The sequence below is a fragment of the Chenopodium album genome, chromosome 17 (genome assembly GCF_948465745.1).
Source record: "Chenopodium album chromosome 17, dcCheAlbu1.1, whole genome shotgun sequence".
NCBI classification, from domain to species: Eukaryota; Viridiplantae; Streptophyta; class Magnoliopsida; order Caryophyllales; family Amaranthaceae; genus Chenopodium; species Chenopodium album.
In genome coordinates this window covers 14611622-14632024 of record NC_137850.1, presented here as the reverse complement: position 1 = coordinate 14632024, position 20403 = coordinate 14611622, and the positions used below count along the sequence as shown (strand labels likewise).

The window sequence follows — 20403 nt, the reverse complement described above, 5'->3', positions numbered from 1 at the left end:
TCCAGAATGCCTCCACATAAGCTGATTTTGAGACCAAAGAATAGGAAGAGGAAGGTGCTGATCCCAACTGCATCTATTACGACTTCTAATAGATTTTAGGCTGCCCATGATGCCTATTCAAAATGAGAGAATCAGATCCGAAGAGTAAGGGAAAGAGAAGTGTTGCATTTTAAATACCCTGTATAATGAAGGCTGTAAAAGTCACTGGCATATATTGTAATACCCTGTATTTTCGGTAATTATTTGCACTGATGACTATATAATGAAGGCTATAAAAGTCACTGGCACATTTTGTAATACCCTGTATTTTTGGTAATTATTTAACAAGTATTTAAATTTTCAGTAAGTGACTGAATAAATTATGTACAAGGTGAGGTGAAAATTGTGAATCATGACTAAACTAAGCTAAAAATGCAGTAGGAACTTGCGTTGCTAACGCAATTTTAACTAAAACCCCACATTAGGGTTTCCGGATCCAACGGCTGCAACTCCCATGCCACCAACCTGATCTGATACAAGTTCTGGTTTATCTTTGTCATTGGAATTTGCTAAAACTTTATCACCATTGATCTTCTTAACAAAACAAGCTCATCAATTTTGCGGAATTGAAATGGCCATCTCGAGTTGTACAAGAATTGACGCAGATCAAACCTATTGTCCTCTGGTGAATAGCTCTTCAAAACAAATATATATAAGGATTTACAAATTACAATCAACAACATAACCTATGCCAAGAAAACAGTGTTCAGCAGAAAAAGATACCTCTGCATGGTAGGAAGGCGTAAGGACAGTCATCTTGTGTCGATTGATGGAGTAGTACTTGAAGAAATACTTCACCTTCTCAGCAATTTCTGATGGTGTCAATACTGAACCCCGTCTAAAGCAAAGATCCTGCAAGAAATTGAAAATATTGATAAATAGCAAAAGCCAACCCCTAATGTGAAGGATCACTTTTTAAAATTAATACAGTTTTTTTACTTGACTGAAAATTATGCATATTTTCTTTTAATCCAATTTATATTCTATTACTGTAGATTATTTTCTGGAAGCCCCAAAGTACGCTTGGGCATAAACTGGTGAGTGGTGACAACTAAAATATTCCAGATTTCGATACGTGAAATTCATGTCCTTGAATGAGGTTAGATCTTTTGCTCAATTCTTAAAGAACACAGTTACCTAAATTATCACCAACTGCTATTCTGATCAAGGAAGGCGAAAAATCAAAATCCTAGTTATCACTCTACAGGTTACACTAAATTTTTTATCAATATAGTTCACTTCTTCACACCATCTAATTACCCATCAATTAAATTCATTTTGAGTTGTCATTGGCACCTGTTAATAAGCTGTTACTTGCTAACAAAACATTAGCATGGTCGGCATACACCCAAAAAAACATGCTTTTAACCAACTAGAGTTTCTAAAAGCTCAGCTTAAAAGGACAATATCATACTTATCCTGTGCAACGACTTGTGCTTTAAACAATTAAACATTGTAAATGATTGTGAATTCTGCAATATCTAGTCATTAAAGCAAAATAAAGTTAACTTCCGCTATGCAAATCGCAAAATCATTCAATGCTTATGACGCTCTCAACCTTATTGCTTGTAGATAGTTGAAGGAAAATTGGAAAACAAAATGTGTACATCAATATCAAGCAAAGTTATACATACCGTGAACATAGATACTGGACCACAACGATAAATTTTACGCAATCGGCCATAAACTGAAAGGTCTTCATATGTCATTCCCATGTCCACTTCATCCAGCTGTGAACAAAACATAATAAAGAAACTAATAATCAACTATCTACTTGGCATAGCAAACTATAAATTAATGGGTATTCAATAAATCAGCAAATTAACTACCAGTATTTTAAGTCATAAGAGAAAAAGGAAAGAGGACCAACAAGAATTATGAATGAGATACAACTAAGTAGCAACATTTCATACAAGAATTTTAGTGATACATCTACCAAAGAGTACCTATGTGTAATCTGAGCGTATTGGCTCCAGTTCAGCCGTTGGAGCAGCTTCAACCTCTGCCAAAGAAGAGTAGCCAAGATGGACAGCAGCCCATCGCAAGAATGCTCGAAGATCAGTCTTACTAATACTTCCAATAGGATTTATGTCGGCTGAGCTACAATCATACTAATAAACAAAGCCAAAAGTATTAATAGCACAATCAATGGATGAGCAATAGCTACAAATATACACAAATTCAACTAACAATTTGATTAGTTTTGTCATGATGGAAGAGAATCAAGACACTTCAACTATACACTAAAGACATGAGGTCAGACCAGAAAATGATCACCTTTGTCAAGTAACCACGCAATGCCTCATCGACATTGGAGCTACCAAGGACAAGATAAAACCCAGATTTGCTATGAACCCAAGGCATAAGCGATGCCAACATGAAAGCCAACACCATTCTGATACGAGCTTGAATGTTCTGTAGCCCTAAGTTCTCAGCATTTGATCCTCCATCAACCTGCATAAAAGCCAAGACATTTATCATTTCAAAGATCTATAGTAGCATTTCATTATTGTAGATTTGTAAAATTAGCTATTTTCAAAAGCAAAATACAGTAACGCACTGAATCATTTATAGACTATAACAATATTAAAATAAATGGTGAAATCTTAATAAAGTACATACTTCAAAATCCACCCTCCTATTCTCATAGTCTTTTCAGTGATCACCTTATAGCGAGGGCGTATTCCTGTTAGTGTCTGAAACAAAGTCAGTAGGGCTGAAATAACACCGTCTATGCAGACATCAAGATGCCATGACCCAATCTCATCTGCAAGTTCTTTGGCACGTGATTTTGTTGTTTCGGAGCTGCAAAAAGGATTATATTGACAATTATTATCAAATTACATTATCTAAATAACAACCTCCCCGAAAAAAATGTGGGCAGGGTATTACAAAATTCCTTACCCCTAATCTTTGACATATTGTGCCTATTCTCATAACTACTATTTTGAATCATAAAATGATAGCCATCTATGTACAATGGAAAATCATCATGCTCAATCATTTTTGAAGCTCTTATCATTGCATACTATAGATATGCAATGTTCAAGCCAGTGTTGATTTGAGTATATTGACACAAGAGAACATCTTCGATATATAAATTAACAAAAATATATTTGAAGTTTTGCTCTAGCGTGAAATAGCACTTTAGCAATGGAAATTCATCGTCTTATCATAGTTGTGATTGATGTGCTAGTTGAGTAGTGAGCATACATCTTGGCACTAGTATGATAGACAAAAAAAAAAAAAAATAAATAAAATAAAATAAAATAAAAAATAAATAAATAAAAAGTACATTGCTTGGAATTATATAGAGTAGCATTTAGTTGTACCTATTTTCCGTTCCCATGAACACAGTGTAAAATATGCGTTTTGCAAACTCTTTGCTATCAGTTGGAAACTTGGATATCATATTCACATAGTATGAAACAATAAACATAACAAATTAACAATTTGCTGACATTATAGCACAATATTTCCCATTAATCAGATAATGTACCCTATTTTACCAAAGTGTCAAATGATCCAATGAGACAAGACAAGAACTGAGCAACAAAATAAAATCAAATAAAATAAGAAAAACAAAACAACTTTAATAACCCAATTATCAATCTAAAACTAGAGTAATCAAAGTAAAATTACAGTAAAATATAATTTGAATAAAATGAATAATTAATTGAAATTGAAGAAAAATCTTACGCATGAGAGATAAGCTCTAAGAAATGATCTTCGCAGCCATAACCAGTGATTTCAAGCTCAGGGCCTAAGCGAATAGTAGCGCCAGCTTGTTTAGCCCTAGAAATTGATTCCTTAATATTCTTCAAATTGCAATCGAAATCCATTGCCCATTGATTCAAATTGCATGTTACAACTTTGATCAACCTCATTGTTTTCTCTAATTTCTGCAAAAAGTAGATGTTTAGGTTAAAATTCAACAATTTAATTGTTCAAATTTGCAGGAATTTTTATGTGAGTAGCGTATGTTAGTGGTTTCGTAAAGAAATGGGTATAATTGTTGGTGGTATTTTTAAAATTTTTCTTTTGTTAAATTGAACATTATATTAACTATTGTTAACTTTATTAACTCACCTTTCAACTTTACATTACTTTCTCTTTCATCCCTTCCTTTCTCTCATCCGCCTCGAAGCCCAACCCAAATTGCTTCCCAACCCAAAACCATAGTAACATCAACATCAAAAACCATTAAAGATGCCCTGCTTTTGTTCGGGACTTTGACATTCGTCAATGGCTTCTACACCGTCAGACGCCGAAGCTTCATACTTACTGCTCTCTCCTCACTTTCATTAATTTTGCAAAATTTTCATTGTTTATTTTTATTAAAAAGTGGCCGGTTTTTGCATTCCTTATCATCCTATTTTTGTGAATCTCCTTACTAGTTTCTCGGCTCTTTTGAATTGATTTTGTTCAGGCCAGTCCCTGAACAAAAGACATTAGGGCTTCAGGCAGGGGTGTTGGGAAAGGCAATAGCATCCAAAAGGGGGGAAAAATGAAAAAATAGATTACAATCCAAGACTCCAAGTGAAACTAAACTCTACTAATGACAGCTTCACAAGGCAAAATTCTCCCTTAACTTGAAGCAAATGTTCCTCAAAATCAACATTAATACACACTAAATAATGGCCTTAACAAATAAAGATTGGACCTCTTATACATCACAATATTCCTACAATAGCTTCAAGAGTGCTTGAAATTAACTGAATACCTTTATACACAATAGTCAAAGCAATAATCTAGTAGAAATTGATTTCCCTAACCCGTCTTTATTTATCTAATCAGGTTCTAAATTTGACCTGTATAATTAATTTGGCTAAAATTACTTTGATTAAAACTAAAATAATGTAATTTGAATAAATAAAGTGTAGTTAGATTGAAATTACATACATTAATTTGATTGAACTATTATTGTTCAAAAAGAAATTTCTATTGAATAATTTCCACAAAATTAGAACTTTAAGGTTTCTTATAATTCACCTAAAATCCAAACAAATCGATTGAAATATTATTACAATTTAATTAAATAAAGCGACTGAATTAAACAACTGAATTATTACTACAATCGACAGAATAAAACGATTAAATTGGACTAAAAGATTGAATAAATCGATTGAATAAAACAATTTTATTGAACAAAATCGATTGAGTTATGACCACAATCGATTAAATTATTTCTACAGTTTAATATAATTGAACAAATCGATTAATTCAAAACTGCTATTAAATTGACTAAATCGATCCAGAGGAGAATTTCGAAAGCCTAACCGGATGAGCAGTGGTAGAGCGGCGATCAGAGGTGCGGCAATGCGGCTGTGCGTCAGTGGATCGGAGCAGTTAGGCGTGAAGGTGAAGCAGACTTCAATAAAGTTTTTCTTTTGGAGTATAAAGGATTAAAGGTTCAACTGACATTTGAGGGTGAGCTTTCCCCGGTAGCCCTACTGCCCCGTTTTTAAATACTTGATTTACTTTTCTTTTTCAGTCATTTTTAAATATTTGTTACATTTTCTTATTTGAAAAACTTTTATAATATTTAGTTCATTTCTCTCACATAGTGGATCCAATATAAATTATATTTTATTAATTTTATATTCTCTCTGCTCTAATTCTCTCCACTACTTTTAATTTTTACAATTTTTTATTCTTTCACTTACCCTTACTACCTCCATATTCTATTACCTTTTCCAATTTCTCTTAAAACTCCGCGCATGGAGAAATGGAGCAAGTATTTAAAAATGGAGAGAGTATTAACGAACAATGTTAATATGGTGGCATTTTTGCAATTTTGAAAGGCGCTGCAATATTTTAATGTATTTATGATTTGATGCTTATGTGGCACATATCTGGGAGTTGGGACGTTAGGCAAGGGAAAACGGTTATTTTCAATGTCGTTTTGTCTTGTATTTTTGAATTTCAAAATTTGCCTATCCCATTTTACTGGTATTTGTAGAACACGAGCTGCCGCTCAGAGTTCTTCTGATTCCTCCACCAAAATTGAGAGAGCGCGATAGGGATTCCGATGTTCGCAATCGTCTATGGAGTTCGTAAGAGCTGCATTGGTACCTGGTACTGAAAGTGTTCCCATCTGTGTTGGTATGTCAATTAATTTTGTAAAACCTAGCCTTTTTTACCTTTGATTGGTATGAATTTTGTGAATTGTTGACGTCGTATCTACAATTCGGTGAAGATTTGCTTTTCGTGAATTAAAGAAATATATGTGGGAAGGTGATTATATTTTTTACTGTCAACAATCAAAATGTGTTGGTGGAAATTGTCCAGTCATGTGCTAAACAAATATATGTGGGAAGGGTAAATCGATAGGGTTTAATGTGTTTGGTTTTGATGGAAATTGCCCAGTCGTTTGTTGATCAATATGTCGTTGGGGTGACATTCTCAAATTAGAGTGATTATTGTTCTTGTTAAAGGGGGTAATTTGATATAGTAGTGGTTTATGTGATTTGTATTGTTGACTTCCCCTAATGGTGAGTTATTTATGTTGGTGAGGAAGATGGTAAATTGAATTTGATCTAGTTTATGTCTTTGTTATTGTTGTAGTTGATGTGAAATCGGAGTACTATATGTGATATTTGTTGTTTGACTTGTTACAGGGAAGTATGGATATGGAATGTGACTTAGAACCTGGGAAAATGGGTGAGCTAGTTGGTGAATCCTCTAATGATGTTCAGGAGGGAGAAGTGATACCTTCTGGAGAAGTCCCTTCTTTGAACTGTTTGACAGTTACTGTGTCTTCCTCTGCTGAGAGACTAGTTGCCTAGTCTCCAATTAAGACGATTGAAACCTTGGAGACCATTATGTCAACAAACCAGGTGAGCATGTACTGTTATGTTGAATCACCTAAGTTTGGGATGGTTTTTAAGTCCTTTGAAGATGTAGAAAGCTACTACAAAGAATATGCTTAGAAAAAAGGTTTTGAGGTAACAAGAGTTGCATCTAACTTTTCAAAGAAGGAAAAGGAGAGGAGAAGGGTCACATGAAGGTGTGAGTGTTGGGGTCCACCCGATATGAGAGCAAGGAGGGAGGCTAGGCGAAGAAGAAGGCCAAGGCCATGGATATGTGTGGCATAGGTGGTATAGTAAATGGTGAAATAGGAGAAGATGTAATGCAACAGGTGAAAAGGACTTCAAGGAAATGTGAATGTGGTGCCATGTTATATCCTAGGGTTGACTCTGATGGCTTGTGGGTTATAAGGAAACTGCAAAAAGAACATGATGACCACACCCCTAAACCTTCTGATGCAAGGTTGGTGAAGAAATATTGAATGAAGAATTATTACACGTCCAATGTTAGGAAGAAACTGTTGAATTTCTATGAAGAAGGTGTCCCTATAAGGCAAATACATGGGTGTATGGCTACTAGATCGGGGGGGGGGGGGGGAGGGAGGGGGGATAACCTTAAGGACCTCAAACATGAAGTGTACAACGAAAAACTAGCGGTTGAAAATGGAAGGAGGTGATGCGGCTGCAATGATGGCATACTTTAACCGGATGCAAGAGGATAATCAGAATTGCTATCACGCACATCGGTTAGATGAAGAGGGTCGTCTGAAGGACGTAATAAGGGTCGATCCTCATAGTAGGGTGGCTTACGAAGATTTCGGCGATGTGGTTTGCTTTGATGCCACTTACCTAACTAACGAGTATGAGCTTCCTTTTGCCAATTTTGTGGGGGCAATCTATCTTGTTGGGTTGTCCCCTTGTGTCACATGAGGATTTAGACACATTCGGTTGGACTTTTAGGCAATGGTTGTCTTGTATGGGTAACAAAGAACCCGGGGCTATTTTAACCGACCAAGCCGCTGCAATGCGCAAGCCATTGGCCCAAGTGATGCCTAATGCGCGCCATCGTTGGTGCATTTGGCGCATACTGAAGAAATTCCCAGAGAAGCTTGGAAAATGTGAACGGTAAGTCTTACCCTTTTTGTATGTAATGTGAGTTGCTCATAAAACATATATGATTTTGCATCTTTTGTGCATTTTACTAACATTCAAATTCTTTATGAATATGATGCTTAGCTCCATGACCTAAGTTCATTCATTTCTCGTGTCACATGATGTGATTGTCCCTAGCCTCCTAGCCTAAGAACATGCATCATGCATACATTATTTTCAAGACAAGCAATTCAATCCACACGATTCATTTTGTCTTGCTCAATGAGGAAGTTCAAAACTTCTTCCCTTTTTCATCTTTTTCTTTTGGGGAAGTTCAAAAAAAATTTCAAAATTTTTTTATTGAGGGATGTTCGAAAACAAAACTTTATTTTTCGCGTCTTTCTTTTTCAAGAGAAAGTCGGTACCCTCCACTCATGACAAAAATGACGGAAAATTTTTGCTTTTGCATTTTCGTTTGCTTGTGTCTGTGCACACACTCACTCAATACACATATACACACAATCACAAGTCATACACATTTCATGTCTTAGCAAGTCAAGTGAAGCTTGGTCAAGTCAGTTAATCAAGTCAATCACAATATATTCGAGTCCCTAGGCAAATTTATTTTTACAGGTCTCATTTACCGCCCACGTTCGGGGATAAGCGAACTATGTACAACCCACGTTCGGGGACAAGCGAACCATCTACAGCCCACGTTCGGGGACAAGCGAACCATCTACTGCCCACGTTCGGGGACAAACGAACCATCTACAGCCCACGTTCGGGGACAAACGAACCATATACAACCACATTCGGGGACAAGTGAACCATCTACATCCCACGTTCGATGACAAACGAACCATCTACAGCCCACGTTTGGGGACAAGAGAACCATCTATAGCCCACGTTCGGGGACAAATGAACCATTTACAACCCACGTTCGGGGACAAGCGAACCACATATAGCCCACGTTCGGGGACAATTGAACCATCATTATTTTTCAAATATTTAGTGATCATCTCCCAGGCGAAGACGATTCACGGCGCAAGGTTCTCGATACACATAGGCTTGTAATCTCATCATCAAACAAGCTTTTCCTCAAGCATGGAAAATTGTCGGTCGTTGCCAACTCTCAAGGCGAAGAAGTCAGCTATTATATCACAATAATCTTCATCCGATAGATTTCTTCAAGTTTAGAAAACTATCGAACTCATTTGCCACCGATACACTGGTGTCAGATACTATCAAACATATTCGTCACCGATACATTGGTGTCAGATAAGAATTCTACCCTTCTCTTTTTATCTGTGGAACTAACATTTTTCTACAAGTATCGGCGTATACAGAGTATTTTAGGATCGCAGAACGTCTTAAGTTATTCTCCGTCCCAATCGAATACTTTGAATATCATTTTTGAAATTTACGTTTCTACAAACTCAGTCAAAGTGGGGGCTTTTGTCGACACCTAAAAATGTCTTCCCTAAACCAAACCCGATGATGAACAAATTTTCACCGCCATTATTGGTCGGATTGAGTATCTAATATTTGGAGTGCTTAATCCATATTTCTATTCAACATATTTCATAAACCAACCTAATTCTTAGCCTATTTCCCCACACCATAACTTGTTTTCCTCTTTTCGTGTCCACATCACAAAACCGAGCTAATCTGATTTTGTGGCTATATAATTTTGATCCAAATATTATTTGGTTGGATAGGGCTTTCAAAAATCTTTTCAACGATATATTATAATCCCAATTCCGATTTAAAACGAAGAAGATATGAGCCAAACACTAAATTCGGCCCAAAACTGACACCCTTTCACTAAAACGGCCATATCGTAAAATCTAAAAATGATTTGGATCTGATTCAAATTGTGTTGGAAAGTATACTTGATAGGATTTCCAACGATATATTATATGCCTTATTCCGAGTTACGGACAAAAGTTATCATAGTTTTAAAAATGCGTAAAAAGCTAGAATTACTGCGCAGCAGCTAAAACGCCGCGTCGCGGCAAAATCTGACGTGGCACGGTGCCTGGTGCCGTGACACGATAATTTTCACCGTGTCACGGTGCTTTCCCGTGTCTTTTTCGCGTTTTTTTCTCACGCGCTTATGAACCTGGACGCATTTCTGGAAAACTGTACACCGTGACACGGGATTTTTCTACGTGTATAACTCTTCACGTGCTTTATCAGTTTAGCTGTATTTAGGGTAAAACTTTGTGCCGCACCACGATAGATAATACCGTGACACGGTGCCCTATGACCGTGTCACGGCGCCCAAATTAGGGTTTATCTACAGCTCTAGGGTTCCGCGCATCCCTATATTCATTTACTCTGTAAATACCCCCTCCTTTCTGCAGTTCGGGGCATCAAATAATTCTCTATTCTCTCTAACCTAAACACTAGCCTACCTTATTCTCTCACAATACTTCCCCCAAGCACTCCAAGGAGTCCATACTTTACCCGAGGTTCTATCCTTGAACCAAGGCGTGAAAGGTAGAACTGTTTGAGGGTTTGTCCCCAAATAAACTTAATTTAATTTAATTTTAATTATTGTTTTATTAATTTCCTTGAAGTTACTAACGTGTTTATTATATTGTAGTTGCAAGCAAACAAAATCAAAGTAAGGAATCATGTTCCTTTTATTTCTATTATTTTTCTAACAATTTTTATTATGTTTGTCATACATTAATTGTTGGATTATTGTTGAATTGCTTCCAATATTAATGTTAATTTTATTATATTTATTGATCACCATATTGCATGTTTAAAAGGAATATGTAATTGAATATCACGCCTAATAAGATAATTTGGACAACCGGTTTAGATTCCTTTTAATCTAGTTATTAATTAAAGTGATCACTAATATTTTAGAATTATGTGTTACATTAATATTCACTACTACAAAAATGGCCAAAGAGACCCGTCCAAATTGGCCAAAGAGACTGCCTAAAGCGGTCTCTAGCTAAGTCGTCTCGTTGGCAAAGAGACCGCTTTAGTAAAAGCGGTCTCTAGAATGAAAAAACTGAGATTGCCTATCAAGATAGGCAGTCTCATTTTGTAGAAAACTGAGACCGCCTATTTAAGATAGGGAGTCTCTTTTACAGAAAAATTAAGACCGCTTATTTAACTAAAGCAGTCTCTTTGGCCTCATTTAAACTAAAAAAAAAAAAATTAAATTCATCAATATAATTTACTATCTTTTCGAAGTAATTTTATTTTATTTTTACATTATCAAATACATAGTACAAATAAGTCTTAAATTTCATACATACGTCAAAATTACAAACATAATAGGAGTACAAATATCAATAAAATCCAATAAAAAAAAAACTATGTAAATTTTAACATCAACTCTTCAAACTTCAAAGATCTTCAACTATAAATTTCTTCCCTTCAAACTTGTAGATCTTTACCTACAACCACAAATACAAACATTTCAAAAAATAAAGATAAAAACATAAATTAACCTCCACAACAATAAATCAAAACACTTATATAGAATTAAAAAATAAATAAAGAAATTTCATTTAACAAAAAATAAAATTAAAAAAGACATTAAACTATTAAAAACTGAAAACATGTTCTAAAACTTATAACTAATGAAATAAGATATCTAAAATAAAATTCGTTCAAAATGATGACTAACATTAAATCAAAGCAGAATCCTTACTTGATAGTTACTCGCAAGTCACAGCCCTAACTCTAAGAACCCCAAGACCCAAAAAAAAAAAAAGAAATATGTACAGAAAAATTAAAGATAAGACTAAAAAAAATAAAAAAAAAACCATTATCAACTGATGAAGTAAGATCTAGCAGCAAAACGTGAACAAATTAAATATCATAATAAAAGTTGAATTTAAATACGAAAAGTTGAGAAAAATACGAAAGATGTTGATTAATTTTTATAGATCTTGAAATTAGCATGAAAATTCAAGAACACTAGCTAATAAGAACAAAATTAAAATATAAAAAGAAATAGAAGAGGAGGAACCAACCTTCACCGTCACCTTGCATGCTTATTCTAATCGGTTTAACAGAAGAGATAACAAAATCAAACTAAATAAAAGAAATTGAGTTTTCGAACAAAATAGCACCGAGGAGGATTGATTATTTCAAACCAAACAAACCGAACGAAGAGATTAAGTTTTCGAACCAGAATCAAACTGAAACGAACACATTCAAACCAAATTATAGTAAAAATTGGGGAATAATTAAATGTGAGTAGAGAAAAGATCATCCACAAAAATAAACCCTAGAAATCTATAGAGGATGTGCTATGAGTTTACAAGAATTGGAGTCTAAAAGATGAAAAAAGGTATGAAAGAGAAGGCGAGGATGAAGAAGAGAGGAGAAAGAGGGAGAAAATCATAAAAGGAAGAAGGGAGGGTAGCAAAATAATAAATGGAGGCGTGGAAATGTTGTGATTGAAGATTGGTGAATCAATTAAGGTTTCATTTATTTTATTTTATATTGTAAATATGGGAGACCTGTTAAGTGGTATAACAAGTCTCTCCAAATATTTTTTTTTTATTATTTTTTTCTTTTAAAAAAAATAGAGACCTGTTTTCTTACATCACGGGTCTCTAACTATTCTTTTTTTAAAAAAAATTAAATTTAAAAAAACGCAAGAGACCGGTTTTCTTAGATAACAGGTCTTTCGCATATTTTTACTATAAAAATTTTCAAATTTGAGACCCGTTATTAATAATAAACGGTCTCTAGGACCAAAGAGACCTGTTATGTAGATAACAGGTCTTTTTATATTGGGTCTCTTTGGCCATTTTTGTAGTAGTGATTCAACCAATTTAGCCTAATAATAGTTTGGAGCGAATTGAATATTGTTGTATGCCTTTGAGATCGCAAAAATCACTTTTCACTATAAGAATCGAGTAAAGGCCAATACGGGCGAATGTGACTCCATGACTCACTTCGTATCATTATCCCGATCCTCCTTTCGTGGTTCCGAAGCATATGGAGTTAGTAATCTCATGGATTATGATGGGGTGTAACCTTCACGGGTCAATTGTTGTTGCCTATCGATCGTTGTCCCTTTATTCGTGGTTGCCTTTTATGATCCGTGAACGGTTTACAAGTTTCTTAAAAACTTGCTGGCGACTCCCTATTTTATTTGTCCCTAATCGTATACGTTAATTCCCACTTCCTATGAGTGCTAAGTATATTCACACATGCTTAACGTAGGCGCATTCAGACGACGCCTACAAGTACCTAGATCAAGAACTTGAGTCCCAACTCCCAAGATCGCGGCCTAAACTACTCTTATTGTTGATGAAGGTTGTTATGTATTTTTTATTCACAAAAAGTTAAGGCATATCATTCTTGTTTCCTTAATTCAATCTTTAGTTTATTGTAATTAGTAGTTTCTGATGTAAATGTTCAAGTTTGAAGAAAAAAATTAAAAATAAATAAAAAAATTAAAAAAAATTAAAAAAAAAGAGAAAGAAAAGAAGTGATGAATAACCACCACCCTAGCAATTAAACAAGCTTAGGGGTGCGTTTTTGTTTCTAGTTTATTCATTGTTTGTAATTTGGGTCAAAGTTAGAACCTATTTAGGTTTGTTCTTAACGTTATACATCTTAGCTTGACTTTAATTGCAAAACACTTCTAGTTTCGTCTATGCCTTAACTTTGTGTCGTAATCCTTGGGTTGTGTAATGTTAGTAGAGTAGTTGAAGCCATTATCGGTGGAGGGAGTTGGTTCACAAGCATATGGAGAAGGTACTTATCATTGAGATGTCGAGTGTTTTAAACCTTCTTTTGTCTATCTTTCTTCCAGCTCCTTCGAGGAGTCACAAGACACTACCATTAGGGGGAATTTGAACTTTGTGTTGGGGATGCGATAAGATTAGTTGAATGGACCAAAGTTGAGTACGTTAGGGAAGGTTAGCTAGGCCTTGGTTATTCATGACCGTGGTTGATCTTAGGCATATACCTCATGCTCGAGTTTTATTGCTTAAGGATTCTTTTATCTGTGCACCTGCTTTTCTTTGAGCAAACTAATCTTTCAGATTGTTTATGGGTTATGCAAATTTCTTGAGGACAAGAAATTGGCTAGATTGGGGGGATTTGATAAGTGGTTTATTTGACCACATATTGTGTTGATTTTAACCCGGTTTTTATATTCTTTTCTCCTCCTTCTAGCCCATTTTGTATATAAGTCTTGCAATTTTGGCCTTACCCTCTTTTTGTGTGTTTTTTTACATGACTTGCAGGTGTAGGTATGATGAGTGCCTTTTATGGCACTCATTTGATGAGTATTTAGGTTGTTTTTACCTTCTTTTCGTAGCTTTCTTTCTTAATAAATGCTTAATTCTATGTATTTTCTCTTTATTTCTCTTTTCTCTCTTGTTTTATGTTTTTATGGTTTTCTTGTGTTTTCTCCTTTATTTCTCCTCTTTTCATGGTTGTAGGTATTGTACGAGGTTCGGATCTCGATATTGGTGGTTTTCTAAGTTGGAAGATGCTTTTAGAGTAAGCTCATAGCATTGGGAAAGCTCAAGATGCAAGGAAGTGGATGCTCCAAGTTCTAGCTCTTGCGCTCTCAAGCCGTGCTCTCGTGAAAGATGGTGTTGAACCCACCGTGGAGGCCCTTAGAAACTGCCACCCCCAACATGTATCAAGTGGAGCTCACGAGACCTATTTGCGAGCGCACGAAGCGGCGAAGAAGTCGAAGAAAACTAGAAGCGCACGGGCGCACAACCCCTGTGTGCGGGTGCGCATCCTTGCCCGCGCGGGCACGCATCCTTGCCCGCGCGGGCCCTTGATAGGCCGTCGTTGAGCCTACCAAAGATAAAAACCTAACTTGGTCTCTCTAATGGGTAGAAAGGGCAAGTAAGGGTCGATCCCACAAGGACTAAGGGGAGCACTAACAAATATCGATTTGTGATAAACTAAGTCAAGTCTTTTTGGGTTTTGAGTTATAAAGAAAAACTACAAACAAATAATAAAAAGGATCTTGGGAAGGTATCCACCAAATAAGTCATTCACAAACTACAATTTAACATACAAAACATAGCAATTTGGGGATAAATTAGGGGAAGTCATCTAAGGCACCCAACTACTCTCTCAAGCTAGAGGGATTACTTGAGTCATGAATACAACCTACTCTCGTGGTTATAAAGCATAAAACAAGTGTTAAAGCATAATCACGATGACATAAACATTCCCTTGACTGGAAATTCCTATTCTCATGGCATTTCAAGACAATTAAGCATAAGGGAGCTAAATCAAGTTCATCTCTTGATCCTTCGTTGAGAAAGCTTAGATAAATAGTTCTAGCAATGGCCACTAACAAAAACTAACAATGAAACCACTTAAGCTGAACTAATTAACACACAACAATTACCAAATTAGCACATGCAACAAATATTTGTGAATTCATCAACGGTTTCAACCATCCCAAGTAAAAGAACTACTCACAAATCATTATAAATTGCAAAACTAAAGGAGTTAACAACTAAGAACATGAAATCAAACACTAATTTAACATAAACAAGTAATAAAACTAGAAAAGATACAAAAATAAGCAATTAAAGCAATAAAATAAGGGAGAGAGTAAGAAATTCTCATTAATATTGCAAGAAATAATCATATCTTCAAGTCTCCTTCCTTCAATTCTTCATATTACAAGCTTTCAACAAGTATTTCCCACTTTATCTCTCTAGAAAATGAGATTTTCTCCCTCTAAAAACCCTAACCTAAGCTAAAACTACACTAAGAAGTCCTCCCCCACATTTCGGAGCTAAAAAAGGTATTTATATTACCCCAAATAAAAGGACGGAGAAAACGAGAAAAAAAACCCAAAAACAGTCTTGCATGGACGTGCCAACTTTGGCACGGACGTGCAAGAGAAGAACCTACTGCCAAGTCTGGAGCAGGTCTGCATGGACGTGCATATTTTGGCACGGACGTGCCATTTTGTTGCACGTCCGTGCAGAAACCCCTGCATGAACAACTTGACTTTGAGAGGCTGTAACTTCTTTGTTTCTCGCTAAAAATGGACTTGTGACAAGACGTTGGAAAGCTCTTGAGATGAACTTTAATCTCCAATTTGAATCACTTCAAAATGTTGAGTAAAACAAAAGTTATGGTCAGCTGAAGTTGACCCTTGTGCAAATATCCCTTCAAGGCTTTCTAAAAGTTTTTCATTTCTCTTTAAGGCACTCATCCTTCTTCCTCCATTGCTCTATCAACCAAGCTTGCCCTTCTCCTTGCTCACTCATGCTTGATCACATCCATAGTGCTAAAAACAGCTACATTACATCAAAAACACAAACAACACGTGAAGCACGGATGATACAAAATTTGCATAAAAATAGGATAAATAATGAACTTTGATGCCGAATAATAACGGAAAAAGGTATCAAAAGTACCCTAAAATCATACCAAATAACAAGTTATCAGCGCCCTTCCTTGTTTTTTGACTTCGCTCGATTTCGTTTCTGCGCCTCTTATAAATACCTTTTGACAACCGATTTTTGTAAGAAGTTTTAGACATAATTTTGATCATAATTTTAGCTTAGTTGAGAGTTTCTCTCTCTAGTTTTAGGGTTAGTTTAGGAGTATATTTAGAGAGAGAAATTGAGAGATTTCAATGCCCATTAGAGAGATTGATGATACAAGGGTGACAATTGTGTTGAAAATCTTCTCTATTATCAATGAGCATTTCTAACTCTATCTCATCTTATTGTTTTTTTTGGATTCATGTTTGTTTGATTTGATTTGGATGTTTGATCTTGATTAGTGTAATTGTTCTTGATATTTTGTTGATTCTTGATTTCTTAGTTGTTTGTTGTTAGATGATGATTCTTGAGTAGTTGTTTAGCTAGGGATTAGGTAAAACTTGTATGATTGATTGATTGTTGAGATCGATTAAAGTGATTGATGTAAGTGCATGTGTGTAATTCGATTAGGCCTTGAGAATTATTCTATATTGCATTTTAATTGCTAATGAGACAACCCATTGATTTAGGAATTGCAATTGTCGATTGGTTTGGATTGTGATTCTCCTAATTTGTTATTTGTAGGGACCACTAGCTTAATGATTAGGAGATAGCTCTTTGATTCCAATTGATAGCTCTTATCATTAGTCTTCACAACCATTGATTGGCATGTTCTTCCCAAGTTGTTGCAATTGTCATGATTACTTGTTGATTCCCATTCCTAGTGTTTTATTTATTTGTTTGGTTGTTTGTTTTGTTAGTTGTTCGTGTTACCTCTTCACCTTCGACTTCGACCTAGCTTAGGCGCACAATTGAGAGCGCTTGAACATAACCGTTCCTTTGGGTTCGACCCTTGACTTACCTCTATAGTTGTATTTAGGTTTGTTAAGTGTTTATAAACTTTGTTTGGCTTAGGGAGGATTATTCATCGACCTAGTTTTTCCCCTCGTCAAAATGGCACCGTTGCCGGGGAACGATGTCTATGTTTGAGTGTTTTTTATTGCTTGAGTCTAGGTCTTTGTATATACTCTTCTTTAATTTGATTTTTGCTTGTTTTGAAAAAAAAATGGCATGTTTCTCATTTCCTCAATATGACAATGAGCCTTTTGTGAATATTTCAATAAACTTGAGGGATTTCTTGATGATAATTGTTGTAATCTTTGGGAAGCTCGTGAGATTTGTTATTTTGGTTTGAATGAGCAAACTAGGGATGAAGTTGAATGCATGCATAATGGTGAATTTAGAGCATTGTCAATCGATGATGCTTGGGATTTTTATATTTGGTTTGCTTGGGATGTCTATAATAGGGGTAATCATGTACCTAATATTGATATGCAATGTCTTGATTCTTCTAATATTAAGGTGAATCTTGGGCGCAAAATAACTCTTTAAGAGCTTAAGATGAGGCAAGAAAGAAGAAGGGATAGCCCGCTCTTGTTGGAGCAGGCGTGCACCACCACAAGAGCAGGCGCTCCTAATCGAGCTATACATTCTACCTGTTTTGATACCTATGAGGAGTGGGCGTGCATCATTGATGGAGCGAGCGCTTGTAGACATCTACTTTTGGTCTCCTGTCCCAACCGGAAGTGCTATGACGATAAATAGATCCATCTCTGTGTTGCATCAACGTGAAGAATACTTATGGACTACTGATTAAGTCACAATAATACAAAACGACTAGCCTAACCTGAAATAAAATGAACTAAAGTCCAATTAACTAAGCCCTATCAATAATTAGGCCTAAATCCGGAGTTAAAACCTTAGTTTGACTGATTTAGGGGCGCCTAGGTCAAAAATCAAAGCTCCCGCAGGAAAATCCATGCGCAACTCAACGAGTGGCGCTGGTGTGGCGCACGCAACTCATAAGGTTGCGCGTGGCACCATCGCAGCCTCTAGTGATGCGCCCACGGAAGATTCAAAATTTTGCAAAAATACTGAATCGAATCTTACCATAATACCGCGCGCATGAACATTAGTTGCGCTGCCCCTGGAAACGCATCCAAAGTACATGGGCGCAGCAGACGCACGCGACCCTTTGAGATGCGCGCCCCACCTGCTGCGGCAGAATGCTCAAAATCCTACATGCATCCATTCCCTATAGGGGCTTAATATGAAGCTTAAACACACAAAAATTAACCGGAAAAGATGGCAGGAACTTTGTGAACTTATGTACTATCAACCCTCTTGTCCTAAACACTCACTCCTCTTATTACTTATCCTTACGGTGGAGGTTCCCGAACAAGAAGGAGTCCATGAGTTTTCTAAACGAAGATCTAGCAAAGAAAAGTGGTTAGTTTCCCGAGCACTTAGATAAATCACCCTCTTTTTATTGTTTAAATAACTTTAAATCAATTAATTAGTGTTGTTTGATCACTTTAAATAAACTTTTAATTAATTATTTCACAGAGTTTCTTGCATTAATCAAGATTAGAATTGGAATAATTAATTGTTGTTTTATCACCTAAGTCAAGGCGAATCTTATTTATTTATCGTTCCTTTTCACGAATTTGAATTAAATAAAGAATAACGACTTTGCAATGTAATTCCTACGTGATTAATGCTTGTAAATAAAATCAACTAACTTAATTTTAGGTATCACGTTGCATATATTGTTTGGTGATGAAATTTTGAAAAAGGAAGAGCTAGTAGAGGTCGCACTAGGGCTAGAATAGCAATTCCCCCCTAAAGGGAACGTTATTTTAGTACCCTTGCTCCTGAACTCATTTCTGGTACAAGTAGACCAATTTGGGCATGGGTAAACTTATGATTCGTGCTAAATATTCCTTGAACTCTTCTTGGAAGAAGAGCATGAACGAGGTTTATGAGTTTTCCTAAAACTCATTGGTGACTCCTTATTAGTTTCTTACAAAAAAAGCGTAATGATAGGATCAACTCTAATTCAAGGTCCCCCAAACAGTCAGAAATTCAAATCCTAATACAAGATTAAAGTTCTAGGCTTTTAAAGGGCCATGGGCATAAAGGAGAAGGACCCTCTAGGATGGGCACACCCTCCTTACAGTGGCGACTCCACTGGGGACTTAGAGGTTACAAGATTAGTTTTTAGTTATGGTCCAAAGTTTCCAACACTAGGTTGCCTATGGGTTGTAACGGGGACTGACTTGGATAATCTCTAGTTAGAAAGGGAGACTTGAACGCGTAATATCTTCCTCTTTCAAAAAAGTAAAAACCAAACAAACAACATTGTATCATGCATAGTCATAGCACACTATAACCTTTGAGGATTGGCTCATTGACTAGGGGTTGCCAACACTAGGCTTCTATCCCAAAATCAATAATAATCATCCCACCCATATCGCCAACAAAATGTTGGGAGGACTATGTCATGAGTCAACATGTTGAGTGATTGATTTGTGCATCGTTTCTTAAGATATGGTACCTTTGGACACCCAAGCTGCGACCTTACAAAGGCATTATGTGGATCAATGGCTTTATGGTATGCTTACATGATTACATGACTATTTGTGACGTACTTAGGATAACTTTCTAGTCTTGATTTAGGTTCCCAATTGTGAAGTTGTTCCTTCGTAATTTTGAGTTACATTCGAAGGATATCATAAAAAAATATAAAAAAAAAGATTCGTAAAAAAAGGGAGATACGAAAAAGAAAAAAAAATTGTTCGACAAAAGAAAAAAATTGCACGAACAGGTGGCGCGCGCAACTCACTGAGTTGTGCGACCACACCCAGCGCAAGAACTAGGGCTACGCGCGCCATCCGTGCGCAACTTAGTTTCTTGTGTGCGCCTTTATGCTACAAGACCACTTTGATTCTTCGAGGACAATTGGCTCGTGCAAACAATATCATTATTACTGAATTATTTAAAGGTGATGTTATCCATTCGAATGTATTTTGCGTCTTTTTTCCTTTTTCTAAAAAAATAAACAAGCGTATCGATTTTCTTAACTCTTCGTACTTCCTTTAGGGCTGATTTCCAAACTTGGGAACGAAGACTCCCGGGTGCTTGCATTCTACGTT

The 20403-nt window shown here is 36.0% G+C and overlaps 1 pseudogene across 1 annotated transcript; it reads right to left on the bottom strand.

Annotated features, from left to right (window-relative positions):
* Positions 1-238: 238 nt before the first annotated feature.
* On the bottom strand, positions 239-3648 carry LOC145587631 (glutamine-dependent NAD(+) synthetase-like; annotated as a pseudogene). Its single transcript, XR_014101333.1, has 7 exons — positions 3372-3648; positions 2706-2844; positions 2317-2493; positions 1986-2150; positions 1674-1769; positions 763-891; positions 239-674 (listed from the first exon to the last, which is right to left on the bottom strand). The product of XR_014101333.1 is annotated as a glutamine-dependent NAD(+) synthetase-like (transcript).
* Between the last annotated feature and the right edge of the window lie 16755 nt (positions 3649-20403).